Here is a 19,154-nt window from a genome sequence, read left to right as displayed (position 1 = left end):
AAGCTCATGTGAAGAGCAAAAAAAAAGCAACAAATGACCACTGGGGGAAAAAAACATGATAAAAGTAGATATGCAGCTGCCAGAAAATTAAACCTCCTTCTCCTTCCTTTTGACAAATTTCAGCTCCTGAAAATGCACCCCCATAGTTGGCTATCATTTGTTGTTCTCTGACAGGAAAAGGATAATTACCTCTCTCAGAGGCAGGAGGACTGACATGCCCTTTAGACTTCGCCATGAATGCAGAAGCTTGATAGAAAGCTTGAGGAATAATTTTGTTCTTTGGCTTTTCCTTTATGTTCGAGAGCACGTTTTATTCCGAAGAACTTGGAGATGGCAGTATTGTAGAGTGCATTAAACCATGAGTGTTCCTACTGTAAATATGACATCCTGGTGTCTATCAACGTCTCCATTCGGGAGGGAAAAAAAACTCTGAAATGCATTAAAATTTCAATTTCATCTCGCTGCGAGACAGACGAGATAGTGAGATATGCATTACTTTTTCCTTTCACAGTGGGTGTTGGATTAAACATTTCTCCTTCCTTGGTGGGTGAAAAAAATATAAAAGCATTTTTTTCTGTCAGGCAGAAACGTGGCTGTAAATCCAACTTCTGTGGAGACCTAAATGCATTGTGTTCTCAGAAGCAGCCCGCCTATGTAGATCTCCATTAAAGGAAACATTACATTAACACTTGCTGTTGTGTTTGAGGGAAACAGCAGATGAAGAAGTAGTCAGATATCCACACTAATTGTTTTTAACTCTCTCCCAGCCAGCTGATTCTTGTGAATTGTTTCATTATGGACACCATCATTTCCCCCCTCCTTAAAAGAAAAAGTCCATTTTTTTTCCCAGGTAAACCTCCCGCATGTGCATCCGCTGACCCCTCGGGCCCTGCAATCTAGAATAAATCTTTCCAGACAAGCTGAGCAACATTACAGCCTTGCAGCTCAAACACTTGTATCGCACTCAAATGATGAGTCTCTGTCACACACCATGTCATCAGTTTCACCCCCAACCCCCCAATAACTTCCGTCCCATTGAGCAGTGTTGTGTGTTACGGGGCCAAGACAGCCAGAGACCCCCCGGTCTTACTTGATTGTGCCTCCAGTAACACAGAAAAGCAGCTAGGTCCCGGCACAAGCCTATACTCAGCTTCATTTTTGTGTAACACACAAATACACGCACACACACTCTCTCCATAAACCACCAATCTCAGTTCGCTGCACCCCACTGTGAACTTCCTGACAGCCTCCAGAAATGTTTTCAAGTTGTCAAATCTCTACGGTAATAGTCTGGGAGCAGAGAATACAACAAAACAATAATCATGTGATCAGATATTTAGGTTATGTAAGGACCGTAAGAGCCTGTTTGGGTTGCATCTCTCGGGCTCTTTCATTTGCTGTTTTCACTTTGTTTCACATGGAAAGCTGGTGAGGTATTTAAACAGTTTGGACTCCTTGGCACTGAACCAAATTGGCTTCTCAAATCACTTTACTTGCTGTTCTTTGCAGCAGCAGCAGCAACAGCTGAGACATTTGAGCACAAATTTGTTGTTTTGCAAAAAAGTTTATGCATCCTGACCGCAGCGAGGGAGCGTCTGAAAATTATTAGGCCAATTAGAAGAAAGGCTGAGGTTTAATTTAATCTGTCAGGCTACGACACTGGTTACTATATTGTCCATATCTCAGCTGATTTAGTTGCTATTGTAAAGGTTTTTGGTCCTTCAAGTTTAGCGAGCCATGAATACGGTTAAACTTCATACTCATTTACTAACAGCAAAAAACTAGCAGCCAAAATAACCTTCTGTTATTCTGAGATATAAAAGGCTGCTGAAACTCTCTTTTATGGAGTCTGAATAAAACATAAATAATCTGCTGTAACAGCAGTGCACTAATGTGGCTCTGGCTACAACCTCAAAAGTCCAGCTATAGGACTTTTGTTCAATGTGCTGTAGTTGCTCTTTTGCTTAAAGCCCTGTGAAGCTGCTGTACTTATTTGGTATACATATATGTATGAATGGAAAACTAGCTCCACTTCAGCTGATAAAACCGTGCAGTTAAACACAAAATACATGCAAAAATGTGATTTAGGGACTGTGTGAAAATTATTGGGGTCTGCAGCCAATTATAGCTGGAGAATATGACACCATCACAACTCACCTTGGCTGTAATAACCAAAAGTGCACACTGAGTATGAGACAGTGTGTCCTAATTTCACATACATAATCAGAAATCCAACACGAGAGGAACTGGAATAACAAAATTATGCAAACAAAAATCTGCGGAACAAGAACTACAATGTTAAATTTATATTACACATTAAGGCGCACCACCCAGACTCACTTGGTTGAGCCGGTGACCCACACGGGTCATACTCCCCACTTCCCACTGCTTTCTTATAATTTTCTGCACCGTCCTGTTTAATTAAGGCTAAAATGCAACCCCCCAAAATATTACACATTTAATACCCTTTCAAAACGTATTCTGTTAAATTTTAGAGCAAAGTTGGGTTGCATATATATTTCCTCCTATATTGGTATCCTAGTTTAGCTTTCGGATGATTTTATTCAGGTGGGAATAAACCAACAAAAGTTTGAAGAGAAAGTTTAAACTTTTGCAAAATGGGAAACGCATAACCCTCGCCAATATGTGATCCCTCTCATCTCATAATTTTCCCCACCGGCTCTTACCCTTACATTTTTGGAGAAAAAAAATATTCTCCCAGCAGCGGCAGCAAGAAAACTCCAATCATCCTCATGTGATTCATAGATAAAGGCATAAATGTAGGGTCTATACTACTGCTCCCACTGACCCTCGGACACAGGTGGTCTGATTTTGTACTTCATAACCAGCAGTCTGATATAAACCAGTCTGACCTACAGCTGTACCTCACAGATATTACTAACCAGGGACAGAGAGCCTCGTCTTCCAATTACAGGCTGAGCTTCAGGCTGTGGTGCAGCCTGAAGCTCAGCCATCTATGGAGAAAGCTAAGACAAGGCTGTCAGAGACTTTAATAAATGTAGGGAACACTGCATGGGAAAAGTGTTGCTGTCTCAATAGAGTGACACAGACAAGCCAAGGCTGTCAATGGAGCCCCTAATGACAGAGTAAGATAATGACAGACCCCAGTTAGAATCAGCAGGAAGAGGAAGATCAATCTGCAGCCAGAGAGGGAGGGATGGAAGGAGGGGGACAAAACTGTGGGCTCTTTCTTTTCTATTTTCTCACTTTTAGCTCATCTCATACATATCTTTCTGCTGCAGCTGGCTCGCATCGTGGCGGGGCAGCTCTGCATTAAGCGCACAGTGGATCAATAGCCATTACAACTCCCTCACAGCCTGACACATCGCAGGGCCACAGTTGACATTTCACTCAGGGCTGCATTGATCCCCAGTGCACAATATTCCAGCCCCCAGTTAGTAGCCGAGCCTGGGGTCTGGCTGGAATTGAAAAGCGAGGGAGGGGGGTGTAAACCGGCAGAGGGGTGGCTAACCAGCTGCCCGTGCTACAAGTAAACAGCACACCCCTTGATGCATTCCTCGTTTTCAATCTTCTGGTTTTCCTGCCACCACTGGCAATCCGAGAGGCTGTATCAGAGGATCAAAGCTTGACCTATGTGAATTATTTATACATGCGCCAGATCAGTGTATACAGCCATGCTGACATGGTCATTGATAGCATCTTAGCTTTCTGCTGACCAGTGGAAAGGCAAGGAAAAAAAGAAGGGAAAAAACCCTAAAATAAGCATTTGGTGCAATTAAAAAGTGGGAGTTTCCAAGAAAGCTTATTCAAAATAAACACGAAAATAGCAGACAACACAAAATTAGACACAATTTGAGTTAATTTCTTTTTAATTGCCTTCTGAGGCCTAAGATGCTATCTCTGCGGCTAGTTTGACAAAACGCTGAATTCATATTCGGGCAGTAGCCACAAAATGTTCCTGCTAGGAGCTTGTACAGTACCAACTCAAGCTACGTACATGCAATACTTCCAATAGGACACTCTCTTTCAGCACAAACCCATGTAGTCTGGATTGTTTGCATCACACGTGGTGGAATAATAATCACCTTTTTGCAAAGAATACATCATCTTTCCATGGAAGTGTTTGCTGTGCAGCTTCTCATGACTCCTCCGCGGGTGAACAGTGCCGCTGTGTTTGATTTCTAAATTGCAATTGATAATTGAAAGAGACGGGGATTCCAGGGTAAAATGACTACGAGAGATTTAATACCTGTCAGGTGTAGTGTGACCACATTGTTCACAGTAAAGATGATGGAAAGAACAGTTCTATGCGGAAGGGGGAGGAAAGCATGATAAATCTTCTTTCTCCTACAATGGATTTCATGTGTGTGTGTGTGTGTGTGTGTGTGTGTGTGTGTGTGTGTGTGTGTGTGTGTGTGTGAGAAATATGTATCTGCTTCCAAGCTATGTATTCTGAACAAATCACATCTGATATTAAAACCCCATCATGTCTGAAATGATGTCATTGAGTTACATTGCAGGGGTTCATGCTATGTGTATATTTATCTCACGACTTATTTTAATGTGTTAGGCAGGATTAAAGGTATAATCCCAAAATTTAAAAATCCCCTCCCACCACAGATTTACCACATGCCCTAATGTTTATAAAGTTTACACCGTGAAAAAGTGTGTCGATAAACTTCTCAGGGTGCAGCGACACCACACAGCAGCAAGAGACGTGTACCTCTGATTCACATCCTCTTTCTTTTCTTTTTTTTATGCGGCCTGCCATACACATACATGTTACAAAATCTGTGTTAATAAGAGAGAATGAGACCAAAAAAAGGAAAGTACATGAAGATGAGAGCGGGTGTTGTTCAGTCACAATGCTCTCAACATGAGATGGTGAGCTGAGGGGGGCAGCGGCTGGGATTGTGAAGCCACAGGTTACCCTGTCTGCACGACCCTTGACAGCAGAGAGACACCGGAGCCCCGCGGGCTGACAGAGGACTCTCCCCATCAGCACTCATATAATACCGCTTTGGCAAGGACTCGCAAGTAAGACGAGGCTACACCCGAGAGCCGCTGGCAAGTTTCCAAGTGGTTTATGGATATATGCCAGGGCAGAGAATAGCCCTAATGTTTATGGAGTGCATGTTGTTTAAATTATTAACTGTCACGAAGAATTAAACACACATGCAAAACTGTAATATCTCCCATGATAAGTTATTTAGAAATTAATTACAGATTTGCACAATTGCACAAGCATTTTCTGCAAGGAACATTTCAAATTCAAATTTCCCTCAGAAGCCTGAAGGCAACGTTTTAGTCCTTTCTTCTTTTAGTCCCACCTTTTTTGTCCTGCTCCCAAAGTCACTTGTCTGACTGGTCAATTACTATGTTTTTCTCCCCCACAGCCTCACAAAGTCAAATAGATGCTTTCGTAGCTCCGTCTTATGACAATGTTTATGTGAATTATTCAGCCTACGCTTTTATCAAATAACAATAACTTGGAAAAACCCTAATGCAGAAATAGCAATTCAGGTAGAAACTCCAGCTCTCTTTCATCCCTCCGTCTGCTTTCTTGGAAAAAGAAATCAACAATCCTCCCCACATCATTGACGTCTGTTATTCGTGGTTGCATTGTGAAGGAAGCACACAAAGCTTCACAGTAGCTAGCGAGATGTTGTATGTGTGTTTTATATTAAGAGCTTAAGGGTTGAGTTTCAAATTGAAGATGACTGCTGAAAGTCAACCTTTTGGACAGAGAAGGCAGCACTCTGCTCTGGCTTTGCTCAGAGGAAACACCTGCAGAGAGCAACACATGGTGGTTTGCAGGGAAACCTCCGCTGTCTGTTTTGCACTGATGAACTATTTCCAAGTAAAGAGGACTTGTTCTGAACATCTGTAGCTCTGGATATTGTTTAAATGCACCACCAGGGAAAGCCTGACAGAAAAGCAAGCAGCAGTTGTTGATGGTGGTTTGCACAGAGGGCAACGAGCTATGGTTTTGGTTTGGCTTCTCAGTGCTGTGTGAGAAAGTTTTCTCCCTCCTTGCAGCCTGGATAAATTAGCCCCAGAGCCAGAGTGTGGACAGCAGCTGGAGAGCAAGAGTCAGCTCTGGCAGTGGTGATAATCAACAGGGAGGATGTGGAGAGAGAAAAACCCTGAGGGAGGAGGGGGTGGCGAGGTTGGGGGGGAGGTTGTAGCTGTTGTGATCTTACAGACCCAATCAGAACCCCAAGTGGAGCCGAGGCCTCATGCAGTGTAACAGCACACCATCGTGCTGCAGCACTCAACATCCTGGACACAGAGCAGGTCTCCTCCCTAACCGGCTGCTTAACCCTTTCATAGTGTGTGTGCGCGCCTCTCCCCCGGCCCCCATTCGCTCATCACTGCGCTAATCAGCCTCAGAGACAGCAGCTGCAGGGAGCCCCTCTCCTAACCTGGGCTGGAGAGGCTGTTATACTCAGCAAGAGGAGGGCAAATACAGAGCTTAGTGTTCTCAACAGGGACCGCAGAGCATCCACATGTTCCACACTGGCTGCTCCATCCACTGTGTCACATTCAGTCATCAGATAAACCATGTGAGCACTCACTGGGGCTCTTTATCAGAGGGCAGAGGTGGAACATGTACTTGGATCCTCACCTGAGTAAAAGTCATTATGTTATAATGCAGTAGTATTAGGAATTAATATATTGGTGTTGCAATATAGCAGTACTAAAAGATAACAGTGATTTTTTATTGGTATCATCATGATAATTACATACAATAATATCTTATTTGTATGCTTTTGCACAGTCAGTGTTACAGACTCAGTGTTTATTCACCAAAAATGAGACAAAACCCATAACAAAGAAAGTTAAAGATGAATTTTACTTACCGAAATATCAGTATATTTTATAGTTTCTAAAGCGATTACAATAATATTGTTATTGTTAAAGGGGAAAAAAAGCCCTAAAATCATGTTACTACTGTAAAAAGTAAGCAGTGCATCAAAATGCATCAAAAGAAAAAACAGATGTAATGCATAATCAAAATCAGCTTTATTGGCCAAGTATGTGTACACATACAAGACATTAGGCTCTTAACAGACAACAGAATAGACACACAGAAAACAACAACATGTATAGCATATTTATATATGCAATGCTGCAGCAGTGCAGAGTGCACAAATGCACAAAAACATATTCAATTTGCACTGACCAAAAAAGTAGACACTGAATTAAACAATGAAGAATAAAATGGGTAAGCCCATGCAGACGGTAACTAATTAGATAAAACTGTCGTCTGGATTTGTAATTTAAGTGAAACTGATGCAGTTTGGTATTTGATTGGAGATTTAATAAATAGAATATCTAATAAAATATTCGATTGTGCTGCTATGAATAGCAGTAAACCTATAGAAAATAAAAAGCTACATTTTATCTCAACAGATATTATAAATGCACTATGGCAGGGACATAACTGGGCTAAAAAATAAAACAAAATAAAAGCATAAAACTGTGCACAGCTTTTCAGACAGTCTGAAAACCCATTTTCTACATGTTAGTGCTTCAACAGAACCCAGTTATGCTCTTTTTTCTTAAAGAATACATGAATAACCGCATTACTGGTTCATCGACATGTTTACGTTGGAGCTAATTTTAATATCCTGCCGAAAAGTATAATGCATAGCATGCACTTTCGTGTACAGCATTCCCTTGTTAAATATAAAAAAATGTGGCATTCTCATGTAAACTAAAAATACCTCAGATCTGCGCAGAAAGCTGGGGTTTTATGATGGCCTTATTATCTGTCTCTTTATTGGACAGCTTGAGTGGCCACAGATCCGCTATAAATCAGGCAGAGTTTAAATAAACCCCTGATGAATGTTAAGGAGGAAGAATAATGTACTGTATTCCCTGGAAGTCCCGACAGTGCTGGCAGTTATGTCTTATCCTCACTAAATCAGGACTGCAGGTCAAGCCAGCTCAGAGGTTGCACGCGACCAGTGATTCATCAGCATGTGCGTGACACCGGGACATGATGGAGGGTTTGGAGGAACGTCCGGACAGGTAGGGTCAGAGCCAGGTCTGATTACACAGCTGCTGATCTTCCACAAGAACCCAGAGACAAACCAGCACCCCATTCCTACTTCAGTCCTTGAATTCATCCATCCAGAGTCAGACTGATAAAACAGACCCAGGCCTCAGATGCTGCACAACCCAGTGCTTTGTGGTCCAGTGAACAAACTCTCAGATTTGAGGTTTGCTTTCTGTGGAGCGGTTTGTATATGTGTCACTGTGTAAAGGCAACAAACACATTCGGAATTTGCACAAATGAATTACTCACAGCCTCTCCACAAAGTATAGACCGAGAACTATCTCTTCCAAAGGACTGAATGGTATTGGTAGAGCCGATGCAATCTCTGAAGCCCAGCTTGACATGACATGAAGCAACGATTTTATGTTGTCTGTCAAATATACAGGAAGAAAAAAAAATCAATGCAGCCTGACAGCATTACATAAAGAGCCTTTGTGCCTTGATATTTCTTTTCTGCCTGTGTACTTTTGTCTGGGGTGTAGCGAGTCGTTCTCGAGGCCCAGGGGGAGCAGAGCTGGCAAGAACAATGTGGGAATCTGAGGAGGCAAAACTGCACATGTTGTCTTTTTTTTTTTCTTTTTTTTCTTCTCCTCCACAGTTTATGCTGGGACTCCAGAAGAGGCGGCATCTTTACAGACCATTTCATCCGGCAACATCATCCATCACGGCAGACAGGTTAGGCTGCACCTTTAACACAAATCCCCGACGTGAACCCGGAATTCTCGGAGATGAAGACGTTCCAAACAGAGGATTAATGTGCAGAATTAAGATCAAATCAATTTAACACAACGTTATTTTTGGCCATTTCCAAATGCTCGACATTTGCTTTCCTAATCCGACTCCCTCTCTCAGTGGCGCCAAATGCATTTTGTAAATCAACAGCGATCCCGTGTATAAATTGATAAATTGAAATTTGAGCGCACAACTGCATCAAGCGCCTGTTCAATATAATGAAACCAGGTGCATCCATCTGCACACAATTAACTGGAGCTACGGTCCACATTTACAATTTCATGGGAATATGGGAAAAAGGTTTTTAGGGGAAACTGATCAAGCACTTAGTACACCAGCATCCATATAATCTGATTATGGCTAAAAGCCCAAACTTAGCCATGCTCTCTAGCAGAGGTGACAAAGCTATGAGAGCTACTGCCGTCCCAGGTGCACCCAGGCGGACTGAGGTTTCTGTTAACACTCCAGGCTTCAACCTTCAGAGCTTCAGCCACAGCTGAATGAGGCACTGCCTCCCACTCTCTCCCTCTCGCCCAGAAGAGGATCAGCGGTGGCTTAGAGCTGCCCAGGCAGGGAGGTGAACAAGTGGAGCTTTGAGGAGCCCTCTGCCAGTCAGACGGAGAGCTTCAGGCCTCTAGCCCTCAGGGGTTAACCTCTCAGACTGCCAAGCAAAATACTGCAAGAGGCTCGCAATTACAGAGACAGTCAAAGGCCACACGCAATTTCCAGAGCTATTTACACAGTTAGAAGGCCCCCCCTCCAGACCTGCCAAGAATAGGCAGAATTAAGATGGCAGAGAGAGGGAAGGTGGTCTTTTAAATACCCTTTGGCCTCTTATGGCTGTAATTCATTCACAAACCAACTAATGGCTTAAACAAATAAAAATTCTCCTCGCTTCATATGAATTATACAGCATATATGAAACACAGGAAACATTTTAAAACGCATTTTCAAAATAAAGGCGCTCACACACCGAGTAGCACCTGTTCAATACAAATAAATAGTCCACCAGTAAATACAATATACAAAAATGTCTGATATATTTTTTTATTTTAGCTATGTGAGCGGACATAATTAAAGGACTCTGTGATATTAATTACAAAAAAAACCCCTAATTAACAGATAATACCAAGATAATTCATAAAGCGGCTTTCACAAAGACCTTAAAAGTTAGTTCCCCAAACTGAGAGCCAGGACCTCAAATGGGTTTCAATGCACATCACACAAGACAGTGAGCAGTTTTCCAAACATCTTTGTAATGCTGCTCTTTTTAAAACTTTGAGTTATGGAGGAATCCTGAGCTGTAAAGGTAGAAACAGTCATCGTGACATCATGGTGACTGATTGTGACCTTTTTCCAAGCCTTGATCTGAGTATTTTGCTTGTTGCCTGAGGCATGGATGCTACCAAGAAACTGAGGATACTGCACACTTAGTAACAACTCATCTAATTATATCTTCATCATTTACAAAGTGAGATTAATCCTGTATTAAAAAAACAAAACTACAGACTGCAAATGAAAACATATTAGGGAAGTTTTCATAGATCAGCTGAGAATTTGAGTAATTTTCTCATACTATCAGATGTCTTTGTGCAGCGGAATTAACTACTATTATGTATAAGACACGTCCTCATTGTCTTCACTATTTAGACCCAGAGCCTGGTCTGTTTATTGCTCTTTCGCTTCAAATAGGGTCACAGGCCAATAGGTCTTTAAAAAAATGAATGTAAGCCACTGCTCTTACTAAGATACTAACATAACACAGCCCATCTTGAAAAAAAAAACTCACCCCAGTTTTGAAGTCAAAGCTTCTAGAGTGATTTTTTGGATGTACTGTAACATATTGCAAGCTTCCCGTTACCACCCTTGGTCCAAGTACATTAGTCAGCGTGCCAATTAATGGGCTAGTGTATATGTTGGTTGTGCAGTGAGTCCCAAAAAAAAAACAAAAAACGAAACTGCTTCTTGGCGGGTAGGTGCAAGAACACCGCACCCCCACCCCAGTAACTGCTCCACCCTCCCAGGGGGCCCCAGCAGCCTCTAACCCGCACAGCTGTTCTCCAGGTCTAGAGCCTCTCCAGAGCTAGCAGTTCCTCCTGCTTTGGGGACCGCCCGCCTGCCCGGGGGGCAAGGAGCTCTAATAATAACAACAACATCCAACATGCAGGCCCGGGGTCAGACACAAACCGTGACCCTCCCCATCACAGCACCAGAGCCTGGACAGGAGCCAGGACACAGAGCCCCGCTGCAGCCTGGGAGAGCAGGGTTAGGAGAGGTAAAGGGTGGGTCTGTGGGTGGCTGGAGCTTTCAGGTCTGCTTTCACTTCCTGCTTAATGCACCACCACCACCACCACCACCACCATCATCATCATCATCATCATCATCATCATCATCATCTTTCTGGGGATGGAGGAGGCTTTGGATAGATTATGGTCGGAGGCAGTAAACTTGAAAATGTGGAAGCTAGATGATAAAATGTTATAAATGCAGCTAACTGTTGGGAAACTAGCAACAGGGTAGAAGCTTCTTTTTTGCCTCAACCTGTGTTTTGCCGTGGCACACCCCCACATGCAGCACTAAGCTGCAAAAAAGTATCTTAAATGAGTCAAGAGGCAGAATAATATCAGTCCATGCATATCAGCAGAACTTCTAGGAGACCCTGAGCTTCAACACTCAGTCACACATGGTAGCTTACATCAAATAAAACCCATGTACTTCTCGTTGTAAACGAAAACAGAACAAATTCCTGCTCCAAATAACAATCCCAAGTTTACTTTCAAGCGTTCAGAACTCCTCCCCAGTCGGGTCTTACAGGTCGGCCAACAGTGCACTTACGGTTTCTCACACACTCCATCCGAGGGGGAATACTTGGCCCTAATTAGCACCGAGCATCTGGCAAATGTCAGCGTGGCTCTGTGTGCAGCATTCCTATTTACTTAGTAAGCTTGACTTCAGATGGAACAAACACAGCGAGAGCTTTCCAGTGCTTCAGGTTCTGGGAGTGCTTTGGTATTGCACTGTGAGTGACATACAGTATGTGCAATGCAAGAGCGGTCATCTCATTATCCACAGTTTCTTTTGAGGTTTACTGAGCATTCCTCATACCACTGCAGGGCACACACACACCGTACACTCACACCGACGTATCCATTACTACGTTAGTACACTAAAAAAAATACCTTTCATATGTTTGTTAAATTCTCCCGATTGGACTTTGCTACTGATTTTGAATGTGTCATTATGAGATTTGAGAACCTTCTTAGAGGTCTTCATACCGCTGTTGTTATCCAATTCAATTCCTTAAGTTTTATATAAAAAGTTGAGGGTTTTTTTTTGTCTTTAGCCAAATAATAACATTAATAACATTAATTTCCTGTTATGACTCTGGGAAGTTGTTTAAACTGACAGCATCAAACAGGAATCCATAACCTCAGCTCAGAAAACAACCTGCCCTCACAAGTTTGGCCCCTACTGGTGTTATTCCTAAAAGCCACCATTCCCTTTTCCCCCTGTTTAGACATAAACTAACCACTGATCTCCTCGGGCACAAATTGCATATCAAATCTATGACAGCGCCCTCAAGGTTTAAAGCGTTCAAACACGTAAACACCCAGGTGAAACCGAGTCTCCCCCGTGGAAACGACAAAGACACGTTCACAGCAGCTCAGCAGTCACCGAGAAGCTTCACCGCAGCAGAAGACAAGTAGAGTTCAGTCCGCTCGGCTTGATCTCGGCCCCTGATCTCCAACCTGACGTGATTACACAGAGGCTTCCTGTCTCCTCGGCCCCGATACCATCTCTGTCTGACTTCTCGCTCGCCTCCCACGCGGCTCTGTCCCAACCTCAGATAGCAACAATTACAGCCTAATGGGACAGTTTAAATTAGAAAACTACATCTAGCAAAGCACATGTTCATCCAGCTCCACAGCATGGCTCATTTAAGAGATTAATACTCAGCCAGGTCCTGCAGCACAAGAAAGGCACTCTTAAGAAATAGCAGCTTTAGTCAAGGGGGGCATTCATGTGCAGATCAAAACATAAAGCCTGCAGTTAATGTTGATTTTTTTTTTTTATAGGAATAACTAACAATTAAATCCTCCACGCTGTGCATAACACTGACACATGAATGTCTCCCGTTCTTGCATCTAATAATTACTCACAACTAATTTTTATTTAAAACACACGCTGAAAATTGGTCTTCCGTGGATTTCCAACAAACAGCCCAACTTCCTGCTAGATGCTGTTATGTCATATTTTGGTACCACAAATGGAGTAAATGAAAACCGAATGCCACAGCAGGTTCCAGTCAGTGTGTGATACTATTTAAAAAGCGTAGGGTCATTTGCATTTCCACAAGTCAATTAAAACCAGCGCAACAGAAAGAGAGGAGGATTGAAAACAATGCGATAAATTAAGCCTTTCAATAAGCTACATCATCTTTATGAGGCTATCAAGAAGATTATTCTGCAAACATGCATCGCTTGTGACAAAAATAACAAGCCTCGTCACGCAGCTGTCAATCACGACAACAGCATCCACCACTTTATGTACACCAACTGATCCATTTTCATGTCATCTGAATAGAAACCCGGAGTAAAGCACGCTTGATTTGAAGTGCACCATGATCCCAATTCATTTAGCCGACACATGTAATCACAACCACAAGCTCTGGTCCTACGCAGATGGAAATCAATTACCATGCATTTCGGAAAAAAACACTGTCAGCTTCCTGGGATTTAGTCGTCTGATGCCGTTTGTTCTGCAGCATTATGAACGCCAGCGGACATTAAAGATTCCCCGTGTGAAAAACCTTTTCAACTGTTGCCGCTGCTCATTTCAAATTTGCTGACACTAAAGATGATTTGATGAAACAAACACTGTTTAAATCTGCACTTAAACATGACCAATCACGTCATGTTTAAGGAGAGGGGAACCAGCGGACTGGACTCCGGGGACTTCTGCTACAAAACCCATCAACAGCAGTGCTTTCATCACATCCTTCACTTGAGCAAATTACCATATCAGCAGCATGATCTGAAAGCAGTCCAAGAAACCACAATATGTGCTTTCTGACGCACAATTAAAAGATGTCAAACTTGGTTTCCTTTACATTGTTTTGGTTCTGGCTGTCAACGCATCAAACATTATCTTAAAGAGGACTCATTTAGCAGAGAAAAGGGACTGGCCAGGTTCACTGGCGGTGACGAGGGGGCTCCGTAGCCTGGGGGTATGTGGGTAACCAAGGAGCACAAAAGAAATGGATACCCGATAAGAAAAGCAGCGGTGGTGGGAGAGGGTTGAGGGGGTGGGAAGGGTTTGGGGGGGATTCTAACTTTCCTCCCTGGCTCTCTCCTGGGAACCTGGGGGCTAAGACGCTGGAGCTCCTCCACACAGGTATCATATTCAGCAGGTCCTTCAGTACAGCTGGGCTCCGGTCCAAACTCCCTGACTGTCTGCCTCAGTGGAGAGAGGTGGAGGCGCCATAAGGTCACAGTAGCACAAATGCCAACAAGTGAAACTAAATATTCAAGTCAAGCTTGATACTGTTGTTGTTATTTCACAGAAGAACTGGCAATAAGCCTTTCTGCCTGCTTTAATGCAAGTTGCATGTAATTATTTGCATGATTAAACATGATCAAGAGCAGCAAGGATATGCAAACATTAATGCACGTCTGCCCAGTTTTTTTTTTTCTTTTTATCCGGTGAAATATGAAAAGTGAGAGCGGGGAGACTGAAACCCCTGAGACTTTCAGACATAAATCAACCTCCCACATCTCCACTCTGACGCAAACAGGCTTTATCCCCCCCTTACAAAAGCACGGCAACCGAGGGCCCACGGCTGGATCCACCGTAATAGCTTCGACTCCGGCAGAAAGTGCACTGCTTGCTTCAGATTTCAATTCACTGCACCCGAGTGGCCGATCGACTGCAGAGGGTGAATAAACTGGAATAGAAATGTTGGATACCGCACGTTAGTCTGGACTATGATGGCTTTGATATGTATATGTGTGTGTGTGTGTGTGTGTCTGACAGCTCATATGGCTTCAGAACTGACCTGAACTGAAAACTAGGATTTCAACATAAAAATTCACTTCAATAAAAAAAAACACAACACAGAAAGTTTCATTATCTGACCTTTTGTTAATTATATTCCAGTTGGATTGAGAGTAAATGAGAAAGAAAACAACTGAAATTAGTTCCTGATTTGTATCCAAAATAGTTCTCTCTCCAAAATAAGTGGATATTTTTTTTCTTTTATAAAACGTGTTAATCTAAGCGAGGAGTGATTATTGGAACTTCAGCTGAAAAACAATAACGATGATTAATCAAATACTTTCTTCAACTCTAAACACCAGTACAACCATGATGTGGATTTCCTGTTCCGCCGAGGTGCTCTGCTGGATTGGGATCTGTTGACTGTAGAAGCCATTTGAGTACAGTGAACTCATTGTCATGTTCAAGAAACCATCATTGTGGTCATGAAGAGATGCACATAGTCAGGTAGGCTTTGGTAGTGATGTGTGGTGTCATCAGAAATGACCTTCTGCGTGTTTTGGTAGTGGCCAGTGGTTATTTGAGTTACTGTTCCCTTCCTATCAGCTTGAAGCAGTCTGACCATTCTCCTCTGATGTCTGGCATCAACAAGACATTTTTACCTGCCACTTACTGGATATTTCCTCCTTTTCCAACAATCCTCTGTAAACCCTAGTGATGGTTATGTGGGAAAATCCCAGCAAATCACCAGTTGAAATACTCAGACCAGCCCATCTGGCACCAATAACAATGCCACATTCAAAGTTGATTAAATCACCTTTTTCCCTCCATTTTGATGCTCACTTTGAACTTCGGCAGATCGTCTAGAGCATGTGCCTAAATGCACTAAGTTGCTGCCATGTGATTGCATGATTAGATATTGGCTTTAAAGGATTTGAACAGGTGTACCTAACAAAGTGGCTGATGATCGTAGCTTAGCTGGGCTCTGTCTTATCTTAAACTCACCCCGCAGCACTAAAATGGAGCATTTGTGACTGGAATATTTCCTGGTGAGCATTTCCTTAGATGCACTTGGTCTAGTAAGTGAAAATGCATATTTCCCAACATGCCACAGTTTCCTTTCTACCGAATCAGTCTCCTCTATACTGCGTCATGACGATGCAGACATGCAACAGACATCAGACCCAGGATAGCATAATTAAGCTTTTCTAAACTCAACTGTGTGGTCTAAAGGGTCAAAAGAGGTTTCACACCCTTCTGACAACTGCAAGGGGCCTGCAAATCCTCCAAACCGGCCACATCCACAGCAGTTTGTTGCCCTTGTCCATCAGATATGTGAAGCTGTGAGCATGCTGTGAGAGTCTGACAATGTCTGAAAGTGGAATTAATGAGACAGCATACAAACTCACTAAACAATAATGCCACTTCCCACTAGCAGGTCAGCCGGCTGAGCTTATGCAGCGCAATGCAAAATGTGCACTCACAGCAGAAAAAGCAGAGAAAACTACAGTGAGATGAGGCCCCTCGTGGCCATGAGTGGATTCAATCAGTCTGAATTAGAGGATGTGAAGGGTTCCAAGGTTTTGTCTTGTTTCAAGAGGAGAGAGGGGGAAAAAATTGAAAATTGACCTGGCAGCCTTCATTTAGCGACAATGTGCTAAAGTATTTTAAAGTATGATGGGTATTCATCACAGTGATCTGCACAAGCGGGGGCAATACAGTGGCACAAAGGTTTTCAATTGAAAAGCATAATACTCATTAGTCTCAACACTCAACATCAGCACCAATCAGAAGTTGCATTAGCTGTGAGAGGGTGCCTGGTCAAAAATCCCCTCCCCCCCTTACACGGATAACAACACACAAGGGAAAATTAATTAATCAGGCAAGTTGCGATCTATGATATGGCATTAGAGAGGAAAAACTGCAGATTTTACACAAGTATATATAAAGGCTGTTGTTAACTTTCTTTACTAAGTTGCACTGATGACATATTTATAAGGTGGAAACTGCTTTACAAGAACAAGAATGCATCACTACTGAGCATAAGATTATGATGAAGGGGGGTATGATAACACAAAATGATGAATACACCCCTCTATTTAGTTTCAAAGCTGAAAATAAATAAGTGCAATTAAATAATGCAACCAAGAAGAACAGAGCATTAATCAGAAGACTGGGAATTGCTTGAGGATGTGAAATATAATTATTACGCCTTTGAAAACACACACAGGGAGGAAACAGTGTGGGGGTCTGTCTCTGTCAATCCTTCGAGGAGACCTTCATGCTTTCCTAGAGTTATATGCCGGAGGATCATATCACAGATCTCACAGTTCACACTGCTGTAAAGGTCAGTGTCAGGCTGTTTTCTCTACTCGGGGCGATCGTGGCTCAAGAGTTGGGAGTTCGCTTTGTAATCGGGTTGCCGGTTCGAGCCTTGGCTTGGACAGTCTTGGTCGTTGGTCCTTCACCCGTTGCCTACTGGTGGTGGTCAGAGGGCCCGGTGGCGCCAGTGTCCGGCAGCCTCGCTTCTGTCAGTGCGCCCCAGGATGGCTGTGGCTACAATGTAGCTTGCCATCACCAGTGTATGAATGTGTGTGTGAATGGGTGGATGACTGAATGTGTAAAGCGCTTTGGGGTCCTTTGGGACTAGTAAAGCGCTATACAAATACAGGCCATTTACCATTTACTCGTGGATCTGCATGATGTCAAAGAGAAGGCATATCCTTAATGTGGTCAGGTACACGGCAAACCTAACGTTTGCCAGGGTTAGCGGATCAGAAGAAATTAAGTTTCCATCAGAGGCTGCACCAAGGTCCAAAATTACATAAATATGCATTATTTTGATCAGCAGTTCATGCAAAGCCATTCTAGTAGAGTCCAAGTCTGAAAATGTTTCAAAAACAAAAGCTACCTGACTAACAATGTGTGGGTTAGGGCATGGGCACTTATGTTACAGTGATGGAGGGCAAGTTATCTGTTAGGGGAGGTCCCAGCTGTAGGATAGTGGCATTTCCCCGTGGTAGTGGGTGTGTTGGTCTGCAGCAATGCTTAGGACTTAGGTGGGTGCTTCTGTACTTGCCTGGATCTAAGGTTTTTAAAGCAGAACATTGTATTCTAAGAATCACGAATGGTTAATAATTATAGGCTAACAATTCGGGTTTGGCTAATCATTGTAGATCAGCCATCTGGATGCTTGGAGCCAAAAATTATCTTGTTAAGGCAGGAGTGTGGAGCACTGAATTATCAGCTAATGCTAACAAGCTTAACTAGATACCGACATCTCGTAACTAACACGTAAATAAATCACCAGACTTTTACTCACCAAAACTGCAGCACAGTTAGTACAATTAAAAACACGACACCACTTTAGAAGGTTCAGCTCAGTTACTTCTCTTAGCAGAGGCGACACCTAGCATACAGCTACACCTGTCAGTTAAAGTGACCACGCCCCAAATTTGCACATATTTAAACCCTATTATTTAAATAGGTGAATTGTTTTTACTTACGTAAATGTTAAAATCCTACTTAAGTAGCTTAATAGTACATAGATTCTACTAAATATATTTAAAGTACTTGCAGTAACTCATTCATATATTGTAAGTTAAAGACCCTACAATAATATAGAGAAAACCCCAACAATCAGAGGACCCATCTGAGGATGTGGCGATAGAGGGAAGGAAAAACTCCCCTTTAACAGGAAGAAACCTCAGGCAGAACCAGGCTCAATGAGGGGCGGGCTATCTGAGGAAACTGGTTGGGGGGTACTTTGACATGGATGGTCTGATATCGTTGTGTTGGTGTTGTTCCCACATCATCATGAAAATGTTGTTCCAGGTTCAACATTGCAAGTGACCAATCACATTCTTGTGACGTTATTCTTTTGCGGGCCAAGCCATTCGTGCATTTATGAAATTCCAAAGTTGCAAGGACAATATCAATTCTGCTTACCGTTTATTAAAGGGTTAGGGTTAGGGTCAGGGTCCGTTGATCGGCGGACAGAGGCGGTTTCTCGCAGCTTAAGTACAGTTTTTTGTTTTACGGCGGTTTTTCCCGAAGTCGCAAAAGTATGACATCACAACATTCTGATTGGTCACTTGCAATGTTGAACCTGGAACAACATTTTCATGATGATGTGGGAACAACACTGACACGACGATATCAGATCGTGCACTTTGACATACAGAGGAGCCCGGTATAGAACCACTGATCTTCTAATTAGTAGCCCACTCTACTTCCTGTGCCACAGTTGACCAGTGAGTACAAAGTGCAATCACTGCATCCAAAACAAAGTGGAGTAAAAAAGCAGGAGGAACAATGTAAATACATCAATGAAGTACACTGAATCCAAATAAAGTATAGTTATATTCCTATTGGTGCTATT

The sequence above is a fragment of the Perissodus microlepis genome, chromosome 16 (genome assembly GCF_051167445.1).
Source record: "Perissodus microlepis isolate ML-2025 ecotype Zambia chromosome 16, ASM5116744v1, whole genome shotgun sequence".
Taxonomy (NCBI): Eukaryota; Metazoa; Chordata; class Actinopteri; order Cichliformes; family Cichlidae; genus Perissodus; species Perissodus microlepis.
Note: the sequence above shows the minus strand (reverse complement) of the source record.